Source organism: Hippocampus guttulatus, chromosome 3 (genome assembly GCF_054856545.1).
Source record: "Hippocampus guttulatus isolate MCC_2025c chromosome 3, RoL_Hgut_1.0, whole genome shotgun sequence".
NCBI lineage: Eukaryota > Metazoa > Chordata > Actinopteri > Syngnathiformes > Syngnathidae > Hippocampus > Hippocampus guttulatus.
In genome coordinates, this window is record NC_141263.1 from 17002602 (window position 1) to 17020952 (window position 18351).

Consider the following 18351-nt stretch of genomic DNA (forward strand, 5'->3'; position numbering starts at 1 on the left):
GGAGTGCATGTTTCATATGTAGAGCTGCAAACCTACCCAAAGGTTTCGATATAATCTCCATCCTGTTAAAGGTTGACATGAAGACCATGAACAAAAATCATCTGGGAATATATGCACTCTGATTTACTTCAGCTCTTGATGTAAAACTGATTTTAAGATGCATCTTAATCATATTTTCAAATCATTTTACTTGCTCCAATCCTGGAAAACGAACAATTAATTTCATGCTTACCCTTTCTTGGAGTGGCTAAACAAAAGCCCCGTTGATTAATTATTTGTTAGGCTACCGAGGCCATTGGAAATATGTTAACATTTACCATTCAAGCATACAATATTAATAAGCACTTAGTGAGGACTTCGTTTACCACGGAGCGGAACAATGCAAAAAAAACCCAAAAAAACTGAGGTTCACAGAGTACATTAGCATTTATCGTGTTCTTTTTAAATCTAGGGTGAATTTCAATTTTTTTTCCCAAGTTTATATTATGTAGCCTTTGTAGATCATTTAATATTTGAGTGTTTTTTTTCTATTAAGAAATTCAAATGGCACACTTAAATTACCTCAGTATTTTCCAAATACCGAAACACATTTTAGCGTACTCATTCAGGTACAACTTTCAGCAGGGGCTGACTGAAGAGCTTCTGAGCAGTGGCAAGAAAACCCCTGCAGGTTTTGATATCATAATGTATTCATCAGCCTGCTGACTGCTGCTGCTGCAAAAAAAGTGCTGCTGTACTGCTGCTGTCATTTCTTAAAGGCCCACTGCTCTTCTTTACACGAAGCATAAGAGTACATTCACATGGTGAGCTGCCGAAGCTCAGCTGGTCATTCTCCGAGGCAGAGAGGGACACTTCTTCGTCCCAGCTCCCTTAGGGAAGTGTGTTCCAGGCAGCCGTGGGTCCCCGTCCAGCTGCTTCCTCTGTCTGGAGGGGGGCCAGAGGGTCAGCGACAAGGCTCCGTGTGACACTGAATTATCTGCCTGAGTGTGATTGTGCCTGCTGGGAGTGATGCTCAAGATTGTGAGAGAGCGTGCGTGTGTGTTTGCAGCTGGGAAGAAAAAAAAATCTTTACGTGGGCTTTTTGCTTCAAGCATGTCTTTGTTTCTCAAGGTTTAATATTCATCTGCTGCGTGTCAACACGGTGCCAGTGTTAGGCTGAAATGCTGACACAAGTAGTCTTGGTGTGTCCGCTTGCCCTATTGCTGGAGCTCTTTCATTTTTTAACGGTTTGAAGGAATGATGATGAATAAATCATTTCAGTTGCACCTACAAAATGATGCTGGGTTTTCATGGTAGTCATGTTAAATTGGCAACAAGTAGGCAGAATAACAGCAGTTTATTAGCCACGAGGGTGGCAAAATTCCGTCAATACAGTATTCAAAATTGGAGGAATTTATTAAGGTAGACACTTAGAAGGGAATTTCAAGTATAGTTGAGAAAAATATTTAGCGTACCTCCGAATAGTCGTACTTATTCAGGTAATTTCATTCTCAGGGCAGTGAATTGACAGTTGCTTGTTTGGCTTCATTTTGCAAGAAGAAAAAATTGTGGCGTGATCAAACCTGGCATACACCGCCACTCAAGTGAAAAAATAAGTAATCAAGGCACTGGAATGCCTGTGCAAGTAGGGAATGAGAGTATTTTATTTTGCAAAGAGACCATCTGCTTGTGAAAACATGTTTCTATTTAAGATTGAATATACTTTTCCATTATAGTACCCTCAATTCCTAGTTGCCCATTATAAATTCCATGGAGTCTTTAATTTGGAATAGTTACCAAATTCTCGGCCCGAACATCCCATGGAAATTAACATTGAAATTTTCTGTATATTTTCCACCCCCTTGCAACCCTAGGAGTGAGATTTTAGCAAGGCTGAGGTGTGTGTGCTGACCTTAAAAGCTACAGTCATACTAAAAAAGGATTTATTTATATTTTATATGTATTTTTTTGTTTCGTAATTCACTTTGCAGTCATGCTACGTGCGTGTGTGTGCCTGTTGCATGCTCAGCCACTCACAAATGTAACCAGCTTCCGAGTGCAGCTCAAGGATGCGATAAAACTTCTCACAAGAGCTGAGGATTTGAAGGGAGAATTTGAAGTAGTACCGGCTTCATTGAAATCCCTGCTGTAGATCAGTTTTGGTTTGACTGAATACAGCGACGAGGGAATGAAAACTGTTGACACACTTTTGACTGTCTGCGCACGTTGCTTGAAACAGATTCTTGCACTTTCCTGCACCAATATTGTTAACTAGTAACCTGATAACATGAGAAGCTGTCCACTGTAATAACCACTTTCCCTGAAAGGGTTAAAGGAAATACAAGCAAGTTACCAATACTTACTCAATACCAAGCTTGTTCTCTGTACGTCTCCGGATATTGCTAGACACGATATGAAAACGTAACAATAGGTCAGTGATTCCCGTGGCACATTATAGTGTGCCGTGAGAGATGATCAAGTGTGCCGCGGGGGGTTGTCCACTGTCAATTATTTTGACCGAAAATTTATTTAACCCCCCCCCCCCCCAAAAATGTTTTGTTAATTGATCTGTGCCAACCACCTTTATAGTAACAGGCAGAACAATCAAAAGTTGTTCGACTAGATGGCAACATTTTTAACTTATGTATCCACTTTTTGTCAATTGTTTTGCTAAGTAGTGTGCCGTGAATTTTCATATTATGTGAAATATATCTATAGAGAATGCTTCAGGACACCCCTGTGCTGCTTTAAATAAGCACAGGTAAACTAGTGCAGTGGAAGCATTTATTGTTAAAAACTTGCAACCCAACATGCTGAGGCCATTTGAAGACATACAATTATCCATGGCCCACAGGTGTCAATGGCTGCGTGACCAACACATGGTGAGCGCCACTGCTCGCCCAAAGTTTTGGGGATATCCGTAACTCAAATGAGGACAAATGGCATAGAAAATTGATGGACGACTGGATGGATGAGGTTCCAGTCAAGAAACATTGTAATTAGTCCGAATCCTAAACATTACCACGACGGTAGCTGTGCTGACTTATGCAGATGATTTTTTCCCAACGCTTGCAGTTTTGCAAGCTGTTCCAAAGGACTTGAGCAATGGAGACACCAAATGGGACAATTGGGGTGGAAAAATGTTGGACACAGAATCCAACTCCTTCAGAAGTGCAGACGTGAAATAAAAAGAGCATATGGGTAAAGAGCCGCTCGCCTTTGGCGACGGTCTGCTTTGTTTGTTTTTGTATCCACGATGCAGAACATAAAAGCTTGGAAAAAGTTGCTGCCGTATTTCAACCAAGTATTTTGGATTCAGCCACCCTGTTCAGTGGAGTGTGCTAAAATATGATACGTTGTCATTTTTGACTGATAATTCCAAACTGCATACCTGAAAAGCTTGGACTGGAAATGTATTTGCATGCAGCACCCATTGCCTCATGCGTCAAATCACCCTTTTGGCGCTCTCCCAACTATCTTTGCATTGATGCAGTCATCTAATTACGTCCTTTGCAATTTCTCAGCCCCTTGGCCTCACATGCAACACTGTTGGCGTTAGCTGATGAGAGAGTTTCTCCTTTCATTGACACACCCTTCTGATCATTCTCTCCTTTTAATCAAGCCTGATAGTACTTTTTAATTAAGACATCACAGGTGTTGTTTGATCACTCCGAGAGAAAGCGAGGGGCTATTGGGGTGGGGTGGGGGGAGCCCTCATGGCTCTTAGACGGTGTGTGAACATGACTGAACAGCTTCAATTGGGCCGGTTCTGCATTCTCCAACTCTGCTCCCCCAGCTTCTGAGCTTTGAGGTGAGTACTTCCCTCCTGATCCGATACACGTCCACCTCCAGAGATCCATACTTGGCAGATTGTATTGGAGGCCTATTGAGCTGCTTATTGTCAATACACTTTGTGTTTTGTATGATGAACATGAGTGGGATTGGAAAATGTCAGGCCAGTTCGAAAGGTTTGCGGGCGCCATTCTTGCTTTATAGCGCAAAAACTACATTGTCATTGTGGTCAAGTAAAATCATGAGTTAGTCATTCAGTCTGCTCATATGCTATCGATAATAATGGTGTGTGTTGTTTAAGTGTTTGTTAATGTGTCATTTCCTACATAGAAACAAATGAAGCATTTTCTTGTAACTGTGTATGTATCTACATGAAAACATTTACTATAGCGATAGGTTCAGCTCCGGCCTTCCGATGTGGAGTTTGCATGTCCTCCCTGTGCCTGTGCGGGCTTTCTCCAGGTACTCCGATTTACTTCCACATTCCAAAAACATGCATGGCGGGCTCACTGAACCCTCAACATTGTCCCGAGGTGTGAGTGTGAACGTGGATGGTTGTTTGTCTCTGTGTGCCCTGCGATTAGCTGGCTCCCAGTTAGGGGGTATCCCCCGCCTACTGCTCGAAGACAGCTGGGATAGGCTCCAGTATGCCCCACGACACTTGTTTGGATCAAGCGGATCAAAAAATGGATGGATGGATATAACTATAGGATGCTGGAAAAGTCGGAAAAATTCATCTTGAGTGTGCTTGAAAGGTCTTTAAATTCTAGAGCGAGAGTAAGTGATCTCTTTTACATAAATACCGGCCTGTCTTTCATGTTGCTCCACCCAAAGGCACGAAACAACTAATACTTGTTCCCCCTCACTAATGGTGTGGGTGGATGGAATTATGTGTATATGCAATGTGGTGGTGATGGAGGGGGTTGGGGCCTTTGCTTTACAGACTCATTGAGGGTCATAATGGAAAGCTATGGGACCTGTGTCCTCAGGCAAAGAGTGATTCACAGGATGACAGAGGCCTCAGTCCGACAGGCCTGACCTATATCTCTATTTGCATAACAGCGAGCTGAAAAGAGGAATTGGCAGATAAACATGTTTTTGTTTCAAAATCTTTGCGCAAAGTGGCTTGTGTGCTTTGTCATCTAAAGCAACACCGCATTACTGTGTATGTTGGTCGTTCTGTACTACGTTTGGCCAATTAGATTGTTGCCGTATGTGAGTCAGGAGGAAGAAGGTGCTTGTGTGTGTGTGTGTGTGTGTGGTCCCCCTGGCATGTCCTGGATCCTGTAGCGGGATACCGAGGCCTTTCTGCCTGGTTTACTGATGAGGCCTGTTCTGCTTCCAGACAATTTAGCAAAGGAAACTGCACAACAAACATAAACAGACAGTGAGCGAGCCAGGCAATAAAAGAGAGCGCACATACACACACACGCACACATACACAATCGAAAAGCAAAAGGTGCATGCCTGCAGATTTTAGGGTTGTTTTTCCAATTTAAAGACATGAATGCCGCTCATTTTACATGAGGATTTTCTGGGCTCTACGTTCTTGAAGTCACAGATGAATTACTGTCGCTTTCAAATAAAGTAATTTAATTTCATAAATTTAATTTATCTATTTTTTGGGGTCACGGTTATGTCAGACCGTAGCTGTTGATTTTCACAATGGAGAAGTTGTTGTTCAAGTACTGGTCATCCTCCTTTCATCATCTAAGCAGACATGACAGCATATAGTAAGTTTGCTTATCGTTTGCTGGTGTGAGGATTTCGGCTTTTAATTAGTTAGCATTTGCAAGTGCCTTTTTGGGTGAGCATGCATAGCGCTGTGCTTTTATTGTATTTAAGCATAGATTTGCATATTGTGCAAGTCGTCTAATTTTTAGTCGAATATTTTCACTCACTTGAGACATTGATGCAAGTTTGCTATGCAGGCCCACCCCTTGCAGATTTCTGCATGGTGTTGATGTTGTTAATGCTAAAACATGTCATTTGACTTCAGATTCCATCCGTCATTGTGGGATGGTAAAGAGAACTTGTCGAATAGACGAGTCCGTACCCACAGCATCTGATCAAACTGAACCGTTGTTTTTTTTTTTTTTTTTTTGCACAATTACGCATTCGGTGAATCAAGAAACAATCTGTTGAACTGTCCATGGCATCCAAAATCATTGGTGTCACCAACAACCCATTCATAACATCTTCCGTGAACCAGGAGGTAGTCAATAAGCCGACGGACACATTGATCTCTCTTTTTTTTGATAATTTGATCTTGGTGGAGTTTTGCTCACGACTGAATGCCGTTCTAGTTTTTTCTGTCTTCTGCAGCCGATGGAGGCCGATTGACCAGTCCATGTGCTACTCAGGTGATGAGGGCTGGGTCTCTAAAAGGATGTTGAGCAGAAGAGGGATGGTCGGGGGGAAATGATGGAAAACAAGTTGGAACCTTGGACCAGGCCCAGTGGTTGATGGAGAGCTGGCATTGGCAAGCAGAGCATTGCGTGCATGTTTGTTTGTGTTCCTCTTTGCTCAATGTAGTTCAAATGCTGAACTGCACCCAAGCTTTGGTAATGATGCAGCCTGCCACAAAAGACTACAATAACCAACAGTCTGCGGCCGGCCAATTACTGTCCGCTACAATTATATTTCCAATTCACAACTAACGGGGAAAGTGGCCCAGCTCAACTAATCATTTTGAGCAATTACTTTTAAAACTAATTAGAAGGGCTTTTTTTTTTTTTTGCTGTGCGTGTCTGAGTTTGGGAAAGGTTTTTGTTTGTGTTTTTGTTGCCGTTTCACTTTGTCAACCAACTTGAATAGAAAGAGCAGAGGGAGAGGTAATGGGGGTCACTACAGGCATCGGGGCAAGCAAAACATCGAGCACAGCCGCGGAATTGAGAAACTTGGTCATTATGGATGTTGGGTGAGTTTTGAGTGAGTCCATTGTGCAAGAGAGAATGTTGTTTTCATCCCGCGGGTGTCCGACACTCTGGCTCAACTGATAAAATAGATTCTTGGGGATGTCAGCTTGACCGCAGCGAGAGAGCTTGTGAACTCATAGAGCGGGTGAGCTGTGACTCGATTAGAGAATTCTGGGATGCTGGATACTTTCCGTGGGAAGAACCAGCTAAAAGTCTGCCACGTTCATATTCTAGCAGAGATCTGAACCCAGATTTCTTGACTGTGAGGCAGATGTGCTTACCACCCATACAGAAGTCTACAGGTATAAAGGGTTGTATCCGCATTAGTATTTGTTGTTATTGTTGTTCTATTCATTGAAAGAAGATACTGTAATTGAACATGAATTTAACCCCCAAATCCTTTCACTTTAAAAAGCTGCAAGTAATAGTATAGAATTCGTGTGGGCGGCTCGCTGCATGTGGAGTGTGTTTTTGTGTGACAATGTTTCCGATCATAACGTCAGCAAGATGGGCTGTTTTATATTTCATGAGTCTTGGGGTTTCTTTTTATACCATACCACCCTTGGACACGCAAATACCTGCTAAACGTACAGCTGGTTGACACGCACTCATGTTTGGTGACTTGCAAATGTAAACAGCTTGCAAATGGAAATACTGTAGAGTCAAATGGACTCTCTGAGACTAATATCACCTAATAATGTGCAGTGGCATCAGTGGGATTTGCATAATTCTCGTTGACAAGCTTCACAAGAACACATGCAAATAAAGTGTGCTTTGTCTTAACAATTAATTTGATGGGAAAATAAAATAACAGGAAACAACGCAAGATTTATATAGCAGTCATGAATGAATAGATGGATGCACTCCAACCTTTGAAATGTGTTGCCAACGTTTTTCTTTACAGTTCATGATGAGTACAAATGTGAACGTCGTTGATGATTGTCGAAAAAAAAAACGATTCAGTGAGCATTTCATTTTGTTACGATTCATGCTCTGTGGTGTCCCTCATGGTTCCTTACTGCACCCATTTAGTTAGTTAGTTTTTTTAACCACTATAGCTTACGTTTGAATGAATAATTAAACAAGAAACATGCATTTCTTTTCAATGTATGACTGTGATACAAAGTGCTTGATCTTAAGTTTATACCAAGCTTTATACAGTGCTGTGAGATAGTATTTGCCCCCTTTCCTGATTTCTGTGTTCTTTGCAAATTTCTCACAAAGGTTTAAAAGTAACAAAGGTACTTTTTCACTTTACTGTTTTTATGATCATTAGATTTAATCATTAAAGCTATTTGAAGGTGTGAAGGTGTAACTATTACTAACAGGGAGTGTATACATGACATTAGCATATCGTAACCAGAACAATGTATTAATCGTCTCCTCTTTAAAATTAATATCACTAGACCATCGTGAAAAATGCTGTCCATTAAAAAAAAGAAAAAGAAGACAGATAGAAAGAAAGACAATCCTGGAAACCTGTATTATTCAGCTTGTGCTGTCGGCAGCGTCCACACTCCCAAGTCCATTTGAATGTGCACACAAGCAAACCCTGAAGTGCCTCTGGTAACTGTCATTTCAGAACACTCCCGATGTAATAATGTCTCATTAATAGACAGCTTACAGCAAAAAAGCATGGCGTTACCTCTTCCGCTTTTACAAGGTTTTGCATGGTGACACATCTGCATTTCTCAGAAGAAAAAAAAAAAAACTATTTCCCCCCATGTTCCATCACTCAGACCTCACCGCATGTGGCACATTTCAATATGCCTCAGTTATTAGGCATGTTATTCCTCGAGAGAAAATGTTGATTTGTTTTATTATTTATGCATAACTATGCCATTCAAAATAATAAAATATATTTTCGAAAACAAGTTTCATGTTACACAATGAGGAGTTATGTTTTCATAAATATAGATAGAGGGGGGATGCTCAGCAGCATAGTCAATAGGTGAGTGGATAGGCTACTTTACTGATCCTGTAGGGTTTTCTGGTACAGCAAGATATTTTTGTCAAATTACAATTATGTAACAATTAAATGGTTAAATATGCTGCAGTACTGCCAACCCTCTCAAGCCGAACACGGTCCATTTGGGAAGGAATTGGACTTTTTTTTCTGAAATAATGAAAAATCACAGAATAATCAGATGAAAGCACAAAACTAAATTGCAGAGTTTTGTTGTTCCACTGAGTTGTGTGAGGTGCCATACTTCAGTGTGCCACCTCAATGTTGGACATGACAGTGCAAACACACAATTAATTTAGGTCAGTTACGCAATGACAAAATAATGCTAGCTACTAATCTTTGCAAATTTACCTTTAAAATCGCAGAGGTGCAAGTCAACTTTGACAAGCTTAACTTGATCGGAAGTTGACTTTTTTTGACTCGATGAAATCACCAAGGTGTTGTATGTCTCAAGCCCAAACCGGGAGATGTCATTGGGCATCCCGGGGCGCTGGAGGTTTGTGCCCCACCATGGTTCTCTTGATTGCATTGAATCAGAGCTTTTTTTGTCTTCAAGTAAAGGTGTGTGGTGGCCACCATGTGTGGTGCCGTGGCATCCGAGCAGCCTCTATTAACCAAGCGGCACGACATCACATAATACAATTATCATTACACAGAACCCGTCTGCATGCAACACTTAACAATGCTGAAACATTGAACAAGATTTCATACCCGTCACTTTTGGGTTTTGTGACTTTTTTGACAGCGGGTAAATTGGTGAATATAATTGGTAACTGTGCTTTGTATTCACAATTCCAAATGTTTTTTTTTCTTTTTTTGCACTGATGCATGGGTGCTTGAGACTCAAAGTGCTAAATTAAAATTAGAGTAGAAAGCACGTCACTCTCACAGCAATTACTTTTTTTTTTACCGTTGCTCAGCCATAAAGTATTATTATCATCAACATCGTATTGGTAATTGCTAATTATGTACCAAAAGGAATCCATAATTTATGATTGTTCCAATCTAATGTGCTAATGGGAATGAATATTTCAAATCTTTGTGTATCTGCTGCTAATAGGATTGAAGTAGAAATGCCGAATGCTTTCCAATCACATTTCGCTATTTGATGTTTGCCTTCATCTGTGTCCTGACCCGTCCTTGTCGGAGCACCACGGCCATTATGTTCACTGCGAGGGTCTCTGAGCTGGAGATTTCTCTAGAGTGTGCAAACTGTAAAGGAAAGGAAATCTGAGAAAGGGAAAGGCATGGGGAGAGGGGGGTGAAGGGGCATGGCAACAACAACAACAAAAACGGGACATAGAGGAGTGGTAGTTTGATTGAAAGTTGTCTGGCCTGGTGCCCACGGAGGTTGTTCCCCCTGTGGACTGTTATTATCAGCAGAGGGACTTCCCCATTGCCTTGGCAGGGAGTGTCTCGGTTCTCTCCCGTGGAGGATGCTATTCCATTTGGGAGGCCTTGAATAGGGGTCCCTGCATCCCGTGTGAGTTCTTTTCAGAGGGGAACTCAGTGGCGTAAACAGGCTTCATGTCAACATCAGCATCTCAGACTTCTCAGTACGAAATTCATAGGCCCTGTGACCCTGTTCCCTGACCCCCCCCCCCCCCCCCCCCTTCCTCAAAGAAACATTGCGCTTTGGGCAGGAATTTGATTTGAATAGTCAGCCTTTTGAAATTCTAATCTCCATTCAGTGCAACGTTTAAGGTCAAATGCAATCTGTCGATCTTCGTCTGGATTTTGAACCAATTTTCCCTTTTCATATAATGGCGGTAATGAACCTTTCTTGACTGTCTTTCATTTTAGAATGGGTTATCTTTTGTGGAAAAATGACTGCATCTTATGGAGTTGAATATGAAACCTCATATGTGTCTTTATGTCTGTATTACACAGTTCCAGGTGGCCAAGGTGTGCAAACCAAAAGGAGCAGTACAATGTGCATTGAATTAAAGAAAAAAATGTGGGCAAAACTGTTTAATTTTTTACATTCTTCTGTATTTAATTGCTTTTAATTTGTATGTTTCTTAATTTATTTATTATTATTTTTTACAGTCTTCTATTATGATTCATTACCTGCTGTGTTTCAGGTGCGCTGTTAATTTCTAAAGGAATGCAGGCGGTTGCAGTTTCGGGTGATTGGCGGGTTCAATGTGCTGTGTGTAATGCGAGTAAATTCACTTTGGTGTGTGTGCGTGTGTCGGGTGTGCATTAGAGACCAAATACAAGTGATGCAAAGAGGGGAAATAGAGAAATGTGTGCGTGCAGCTGTCATAGATGGACTTAATTACATTTTCGCTTCTTTTGACAACAGCCCTACAGTGTTGGGTGTGGTTAGTCCTTTGACATATTGTTGGGTGTACAAGTGCTGATCTGGCTTTTTATACTGGTTATTTTAAAGGCAGGAGTTCAAAGTTTCGCCCTGTTTTCACCAAGTACCTTTTCGTTCAATACACTTTTGGCATTTTCATTGTTACATCAGCCATTCCTCGTTATGCTCAAGCCTTTCATTCTACTGTCTATTTTTTTTTTTACAAGTACATACCTTTCAGTACTCGCCAATGCAAACTACTAAGATCGATTTTGCCACTGTGTTGCAATTGTGATTAAAATGTGTTTTTATTTTGTTCAAATGTTTTTGAAAACAACAAACTTTTCTCAGACGTGTCATAAATTTCACTAACACCTTTTAGATTAACACACTTGTCATTGCTAACGTTTGAAATTCCAATTGCATGTGAGTCTTGCTCCACATTTCAGTTAAATGGAGCATGTCGCACAAGGCATTTTAGTTATGAGCTGTGTCAGTCTGAACTCTAGAGTTGTGGTTCCCAACCTTTATTGAGCTAAGGCACATACTTCACATTGGGGGAAAAAAAACTGTCTTGGCACATCACTTTGCAAAAAAAAAAAAAGATTCACAAAATGTGGATGAACAGGTTAATTATGTACCTTCTGCCATCTAGTGGAAGAGCATTTGATTGTTCTACCTTTTAATTTCGGAGGTTGGCATAGATTAATTACCAAAAACATGCTGATTTCGGATATCTTCCCACGGCACACCTAACGCGCTCTCACGACACACTGTATGTCATGGCAAACAGTTTGAGAATCAGTTCTCTCGAGGACACAAAATAAAATGAGTAGATAAGAGACAGAGAACATCAAGTCTGGTGTATATAGAAGTAGGAATATAGATGCAGTGTTACCTTATTGACAGGAGAGCGGTTTTCTCGGCTAGTACCGAGCAGTGCAGAAGGAAGCTGGCAACGAGACATGAGAAACTTAGTGCTTATCGCATGACCCGCCACTGAAGTTGAGGCCATCATCCATTTTGCGAAGCATACTGTAGATCAATTGACTAATAAAGTGTTGTCATCTTTTAAGTATCTCCACATGGTTGACATGGCTCCTCCTCAACCTGCCCGTGAGATATATGGCAGACTCATAATATAGTATCAGTGGTTTAGTATCGGAGCATTTTGTTGAGCGTGACTACAGTTACAGACGAGTACATTTTTGTCCTTTGTCTACTTTTCTGGTTGTCTCTTCTTTGTTAAATTCATTGCACAATGTTACACAGCTATTATGTCACACGATCACATCAGAGTTTTTGAGCTGTATCCTTCCAAGCGGAACATGGTGACTTCATGCTCACACACCTGGAGGCCAAGGTCCCACCTAAGCAGCCATCTGGGTAAATAGTTGCTTTTTGTAAGTGCCGCATTGTGTCTTAATGTGGTAAGTGAGTGGGATAAACGCAGAGCACAGCCTCCCCCTGTGAGGAACTGGAATCATGTACTGTATTGTAGGTCTGGTGTTTACCGCCCATCTTTTAGTTCCTGCAACCAATAGTTGGCCATGAGTGGATCATGCAGCAGTCATTACCCCTTCACACACACACACACACACACACACATTCACACACCCAAACACACGCACACAGTTGCTTCTTCACTCTCAATTTAACCTTGGTGTGTGATGGGGCCTACACTTAGGCTCCTTGCGGGTGTTAATGGCCAATGGAGCAGATATCGTAATGAGTGATCAATCTAGTTGCTTGCCGTCACGGCAACACATTAGCCATTCATACAGATTCAGTCCACTTGCCCAAGCAGAAGATCTAGATGCATATTTTATGTTTATCTATTACCCATCTCGTCTAAGCGGACCCGCTCATAAAGCAAAGAAGTTGAAAAGGTGGCAAAGTCGACCACACACGCCCAGCAAAGGCGATTTTTATCTGTGAATGGTAACGAAGTGATTATTCCAATCTTTTGAAACTTCCTTCCAATTAAGTTGCATCGCGAAAAGCTTACCTTTGAAAAAAAGCACGGCGAGAGATGAAAGTGAGCATATAATGTGCAGAGAGAAGAAAGACAGCAGCGACCCTGGGAGATGAGCAGAGTGTCTGTTTTTAAGTAGCTCAATCATGCACCTGTCACCTCGCTTCCTCATGTCCACATTCGTGTTTACCCAAATGAGCTCTGACAGAAGACATCAGGGCTGGATTGTGTGCAAACAGCTTACGTGGACAGCCTCATGGAGCCCGCCACATCTTGCACTCTAATGCATTTTTTAGCTTTCGCCATCATGCGAGATCTCATTTGAGGCTATTTAAAGCCGGAGGAACTTACATTCTTCCGGATGTGGGGGGGGGGGGGGGGGGGGGGGTGATAATTTAGCGTGGGTTTGCTGAGGCAGCATGAGAACAAGACGTGCCGCGTGTAGGCTAATGTGGCAGCACCTTAGCATGTCACCGTGACATTTGTCCTTATTACCTGAATACATTTGCCGCTCCACCCCCCTACTGAACTCAGTATCGCCGTCGTGCGTTCCGAACCACCCGAGCAAAGTCTGAAAGCAGGTTTCAGGCAAGGCTGGTTCCAATTCAACTGTGATAAATGGGCAGATAAGACTATCGGTGCGCGTGCTGACATGGTGCAGTGTTATCTTGACACACCAGTTGCAGCCATGCTAGCTTGAAGTCAAGAAAAAGCACACTCTTGGGGAGTCCGTCAATTTCCAAAGTACAGTTGTAAGGATTACTTACATCTTAGGCCCTGTTTAGCCATTAAGGATCTGCTGCACATGTGGCGTGAGCTGCTCTTTCTGGAGTGCGCTGATAAATGTGAGCATGTTTCTCCACAGCAGCCAAGTGCCCGTGTTCCTGTATCTCCAGGATGCAACAATGACTCTAATTGTTGTTCCTCTCACTTGTACAGTGCACATCATGTGGCTGTTATTGCATCACTCCCTTTCACCCCCTCCTCCTCCCCAACCCGGCCAGCTCTCAGTGTTGGAACAAGCGCAGCTCTGCACGCAAAGCTCCCAATCACCCTAAACTATCGAACTCGGCCGCAAACACACCCGCTGGAGTTTGTGCTCTATATGTACGTGTATTTTCAATATGTCTAAAATTACACCTTTGAAGCAATACAAAAACGAGAGCCTTGTTATGTTTTGCTGCTCTGTGTGGCTAACTCGGCTCACCGCAATATGAGAAACGTCTGACAATAAGAAGCAATGCAGGTCTAGACTGATGCTAATAGCCACAATATAAATATATTGTTAAATCTTATCATTCTTTAGATTCAGATAACCTACCTAATTATGGCCGGCCATTGTATCTAAAATGCATATGGATGAGTGATTTAGATATTCTCTTTTTCACACCCTTGCATCTTGAACTGCTTTGGTTTACAAGATAATGTATTTTATTTAATTTGATGAAAAATGAATTTCATGTAAAATTCCACGACACATTGTTTTTGCACTGTAAGATTGAACAATCGGTCATTCTGAATGCAACCATTGTTCATCAAATCAACAACAATGCATTTCCCCATGTAGTGTAATGTACAGTGTGATTTATGTAAATGAATATTTTTTTTACCGAGCATTTTACATGATATTTATTTCTCTTCTTTTCAAAAAGTGTATGTAGATAATCACTTCTTTGAAGAGGAAAGATATACTAAAAACAATTTTCTAAACAGAGCCCAGCTACTCTGGGGGTGCATATGACAATACTCCCACCTAGAGGTGTATGGAGAAAGGGTAGGGACCAAATTGACAAGTTTTAAAGTCCATTTCACGACAGAATCAGTACGCGCATGCAGTGCCATTATTGCACAAAATACATCTATGTTGTGCTTGTCAAAAGGCTCTATTGTGCTTACATCAGGTGGGTCATCATCCACCTGATTCCCAGCTGACCCAGCAGAAGCGAGCCTGCACATGCTGCTCTCACGCTTTCACAGAGACCGAACTGCGGGACTGTACTTTAAAGACAGGAAGAAGCCTAGGCCGAGTAAGGACTCACCTGTGAACCAGAAAGGCCTCATTCAGGTGGGACCTGTCTCGACCTGCTGCCACATGGTCCCGAACGTAGGACGAGTTGAGGGAGTGGGGGCGAAAAGGCCATCTGCTATGTAGGGATGTATTGTTTATGTATTTACCGACAACCTTAATAGACTTATGGGACTTGGGCTCCACATTGTGACCCCATTTAGCAGCTTAATGTGTGTTTAATGATCAAACATGTACAATGTACAGTATACATCTAAATTCATATCCTGGATGCAGTATCTGGAATGTGTGTATCTCCGTATATACAAACAAGGACACTCCAAATGCAAGTTCATACATTCTGATATTGAAACCTGTGTTCATGTCTCTCAGTCTTTTTGTAAATATATTTTTATCAGTTTGACATTTTCAAAATGTATTATTTTACTTGTGGCCATTTATAGTTTATTTATTCCATCACCGTATCATACAGCGTTTGTTTACTTGTTTTCAACCTTTAGAGGTATTTTTATTCGCGTGAAAAATAGATAAATAGATGCACTCATTTTCTGGCCTTACATTGGTTGTTATTTTTCAAAGCTAGAACCTGTCAACAAAAGGCTGTTCGCCAAATTACTCTAAAGTGTTTACATTTTATGACGGTTAAGGCTGCAACCTGCAAGAATTCCATTTTAAAACAACAACCACCGGTACTAATGAGAATAGGGTTTTTTTCCCACTGTCGCCATGGCAACCCCCTGAATAACAACTCAGGCATCCCAGGAAACCTCTTGTTAGCATTATCGAGTTACAGTTTCAAATTGTGTACAGCGCACATAAAAATAGCTACATATATATATATCTTCAGATGTAAAAATGTACATGTAAATAAATATATGCATTCATATAAAAATTCCTTTACTACTTCATGGAGCACGAACAAACTGAACAAAACTTATCATAACATCAGTGTTTTTCCAAATATCACAGTGTATTCGTGATTTCATATTGAGTTTTGAAGCGCTTGTGACAATGGCAATAACAATGACAGTGACAAGATCGTCCATATTTGTATTACGATCAAAGGTCAGCTGCTTCTCCAATTGGAACAATAACAGTCAAAACAAAATCAGACGCACTAAACGTACAGCGGCTGCGACAGCCAATGACCTTTGCCGTTTAAACCAAAGAGCTGGTTGTGTGATGATGATACACGCACATGCCAACATACAAAGAAACACATGCAAACACACACACACACACACACACACACACACACACACACACATCTCAGGAGAGAACGTGAACATTTAATTGGGATTTAATTTGGCTAAAGGCCTGAGGGGCTTGTTTGGCTAGCTGGTTTGTGCCTCGTTTCCTGCTTTCTATTATCATTTTTATAGAGCTCGCTGAGTGGGTTAATAAGAGTGATTAAGAGAGATGTCCAGGGGCTTCCTCCCCATTGGAGACTTCCTGAAAAAAAAAACACTTTAGTACCAAATTAAAACAACATGTGATCATTTTAGATCAGTATTATTCTTTCAAAAATAGAACAAAATTCACAATGCCCCTTCCTGACCATGACAATGCCACATCACCTCTATGTTTTGATTTATAAAATTGCTGAACCAGACTGGACCTGCAGTGCCTATACAGACTTTGCCATGTCTAGTTTTGTGTTCTGTATTCGTAGCTTTATAACTGCTAAATACAAATAAAGGGAACACTTGGAGTTACATTGTGCTGTTTCAGTGTTCCCTTTATTTTTTTGAGCAGTAATATATAACTTTATAATATCTCATAAAATACATGATTCCTTACTGCTACCTTAGCATATTTGTGATCACCAGGGACAGCTCTAGATTTTTTTTCTCTCCTGGGGCTAAAGTGGGGCTCGACTGATACATTCTAAGAAAATAATTGATCAATATATTTCAGATATATCAGATCTAATGCTCGAGGGGCTTAAGTGGGTTACGCAGATTTCCTCTCTCTCTCTCTCTCTCTCTCTCTCTCTCTCTCTTTATATATAGATATATACTGTATCTATATATATATATAATATCAGCTCGGTCACATAACTGAATCCTGCCCGCTGATTCGCAGAATGAAGACTTTTCACATCCTGATCCTTTGTCGTCTCTGCACGCTTATTCACCCAATGAGGGCGTTCATCACTTCCTCCTACTTTGCAGCCAATCAGTGGACCCATTAGTGTATATTAATACTCGATAATGTCAAATTGCATGCCAGGAAAGCAGCATTCATGATCATTCCAATAATGATAAATATTGTCCATCCCTCTATCTGACCAAACACGGCAAAAAAAATTAGCTCTCAATGTATGATGTGGGTTGATGACAAAATGGTTTGAACCTGAATTTGCTAAAATGTTGATCAAACTATCATCAATCAATCGGTAGTTATGCTAATAGCATACAGAGGGAATCAGCTAACCTGTTTTCAACGATTGCTGGACGGAATGAATTATTGGCATTTCCATTAATTTGAAAAAGAAAACAAATACTGTACTTCTTATGACAACTGTTTCACCTGTTTCAAGCCCTCTCCAAGAGAAATTTAATCGTAAGCAGTGAACTCCCACATGCCCGTCCACTGCGCGTGAACATCCCCGTGGGCTAATGCATGCGCGGAAAACAGACAAGCGTTTGGTGTTTGTAACAAAGTCCTCCGTTGACCCTGACGTTCAATTTTAGCAACACCAGTTTAAAGTCCTGTTGACAAGAAGTGGGAAGCGAGAAGAGAAAGAGGATATGACATGAGGAGAAATCGGCTCCTTCTGTTGCTTGTCACTCCGGATTATTGAAGACTTACCCAACATGCACCTGGGGGAATCGGTGTCTGTCCACCCGGGTCGCTCTTGTCTCATGTCGAAATACACACACACACACACACACACACACACACACACACACACACACACACACACACACTCATTTCTCCTCAACATACGCAAATATGCATTTATTCTCTCTTTTTTTTCCCCTCCCCCTCTCTTCTCCTGGCATTGTTTTGTAAGCGTTTGGGCTCCATGTATGTCAGCCCATGTATGTTTCCACATATGTGTACATGTGTGAGCAGATGTTTGCTCGGGGCGCTCTCGCTTGTCTGTCCCTGCTAGCTCAATGGGAATGTGGGACAAACTTGAAATCACAAAAGAACTTTTCACTGTGACATACTCAGCACACACATCTGAAAAGCTTTCAATTGGTCTCGACGGCATCGCGCTGTCCTCATCTTTTGGGTAGGAGGAGGGGGCGAACTCTTCATTACATGGCAATTTATTATAATTTGCATTATTTCTACGTGTTCACAGAGGAGGAAAAATACATCTGTTAATAGAGCCGGCTTCTTGATAATGTCCCCGCAGAATGTGCATCTCCTCTCTAT

At 41.4% G+C, this 18351-nt stretch overlaps 1 long non-coding RNA gene across 1 annotated transcript; it reads right to left on the bottom strand.

The window, feature by feature from the left end:
• Positions 1-763: 763 nt before the first annotated feature.
• On the bottom strand, positions 764-13824 carry LOC147207688 (uncharacterized). The gene is made up of 3 exons (XR_015100582.1): positions 13703-13824; positions 11859-11912; positions 764-924 (listed from the first exon to the last, which is right to left on the bottom strand). It is a non-coding gene; the product is annotated as an uncharacterized LOC147207688 (long non-coding RNA).
• Between the last annotated feature and the right edge of the window lie 4527 nt (positions 13825-18351).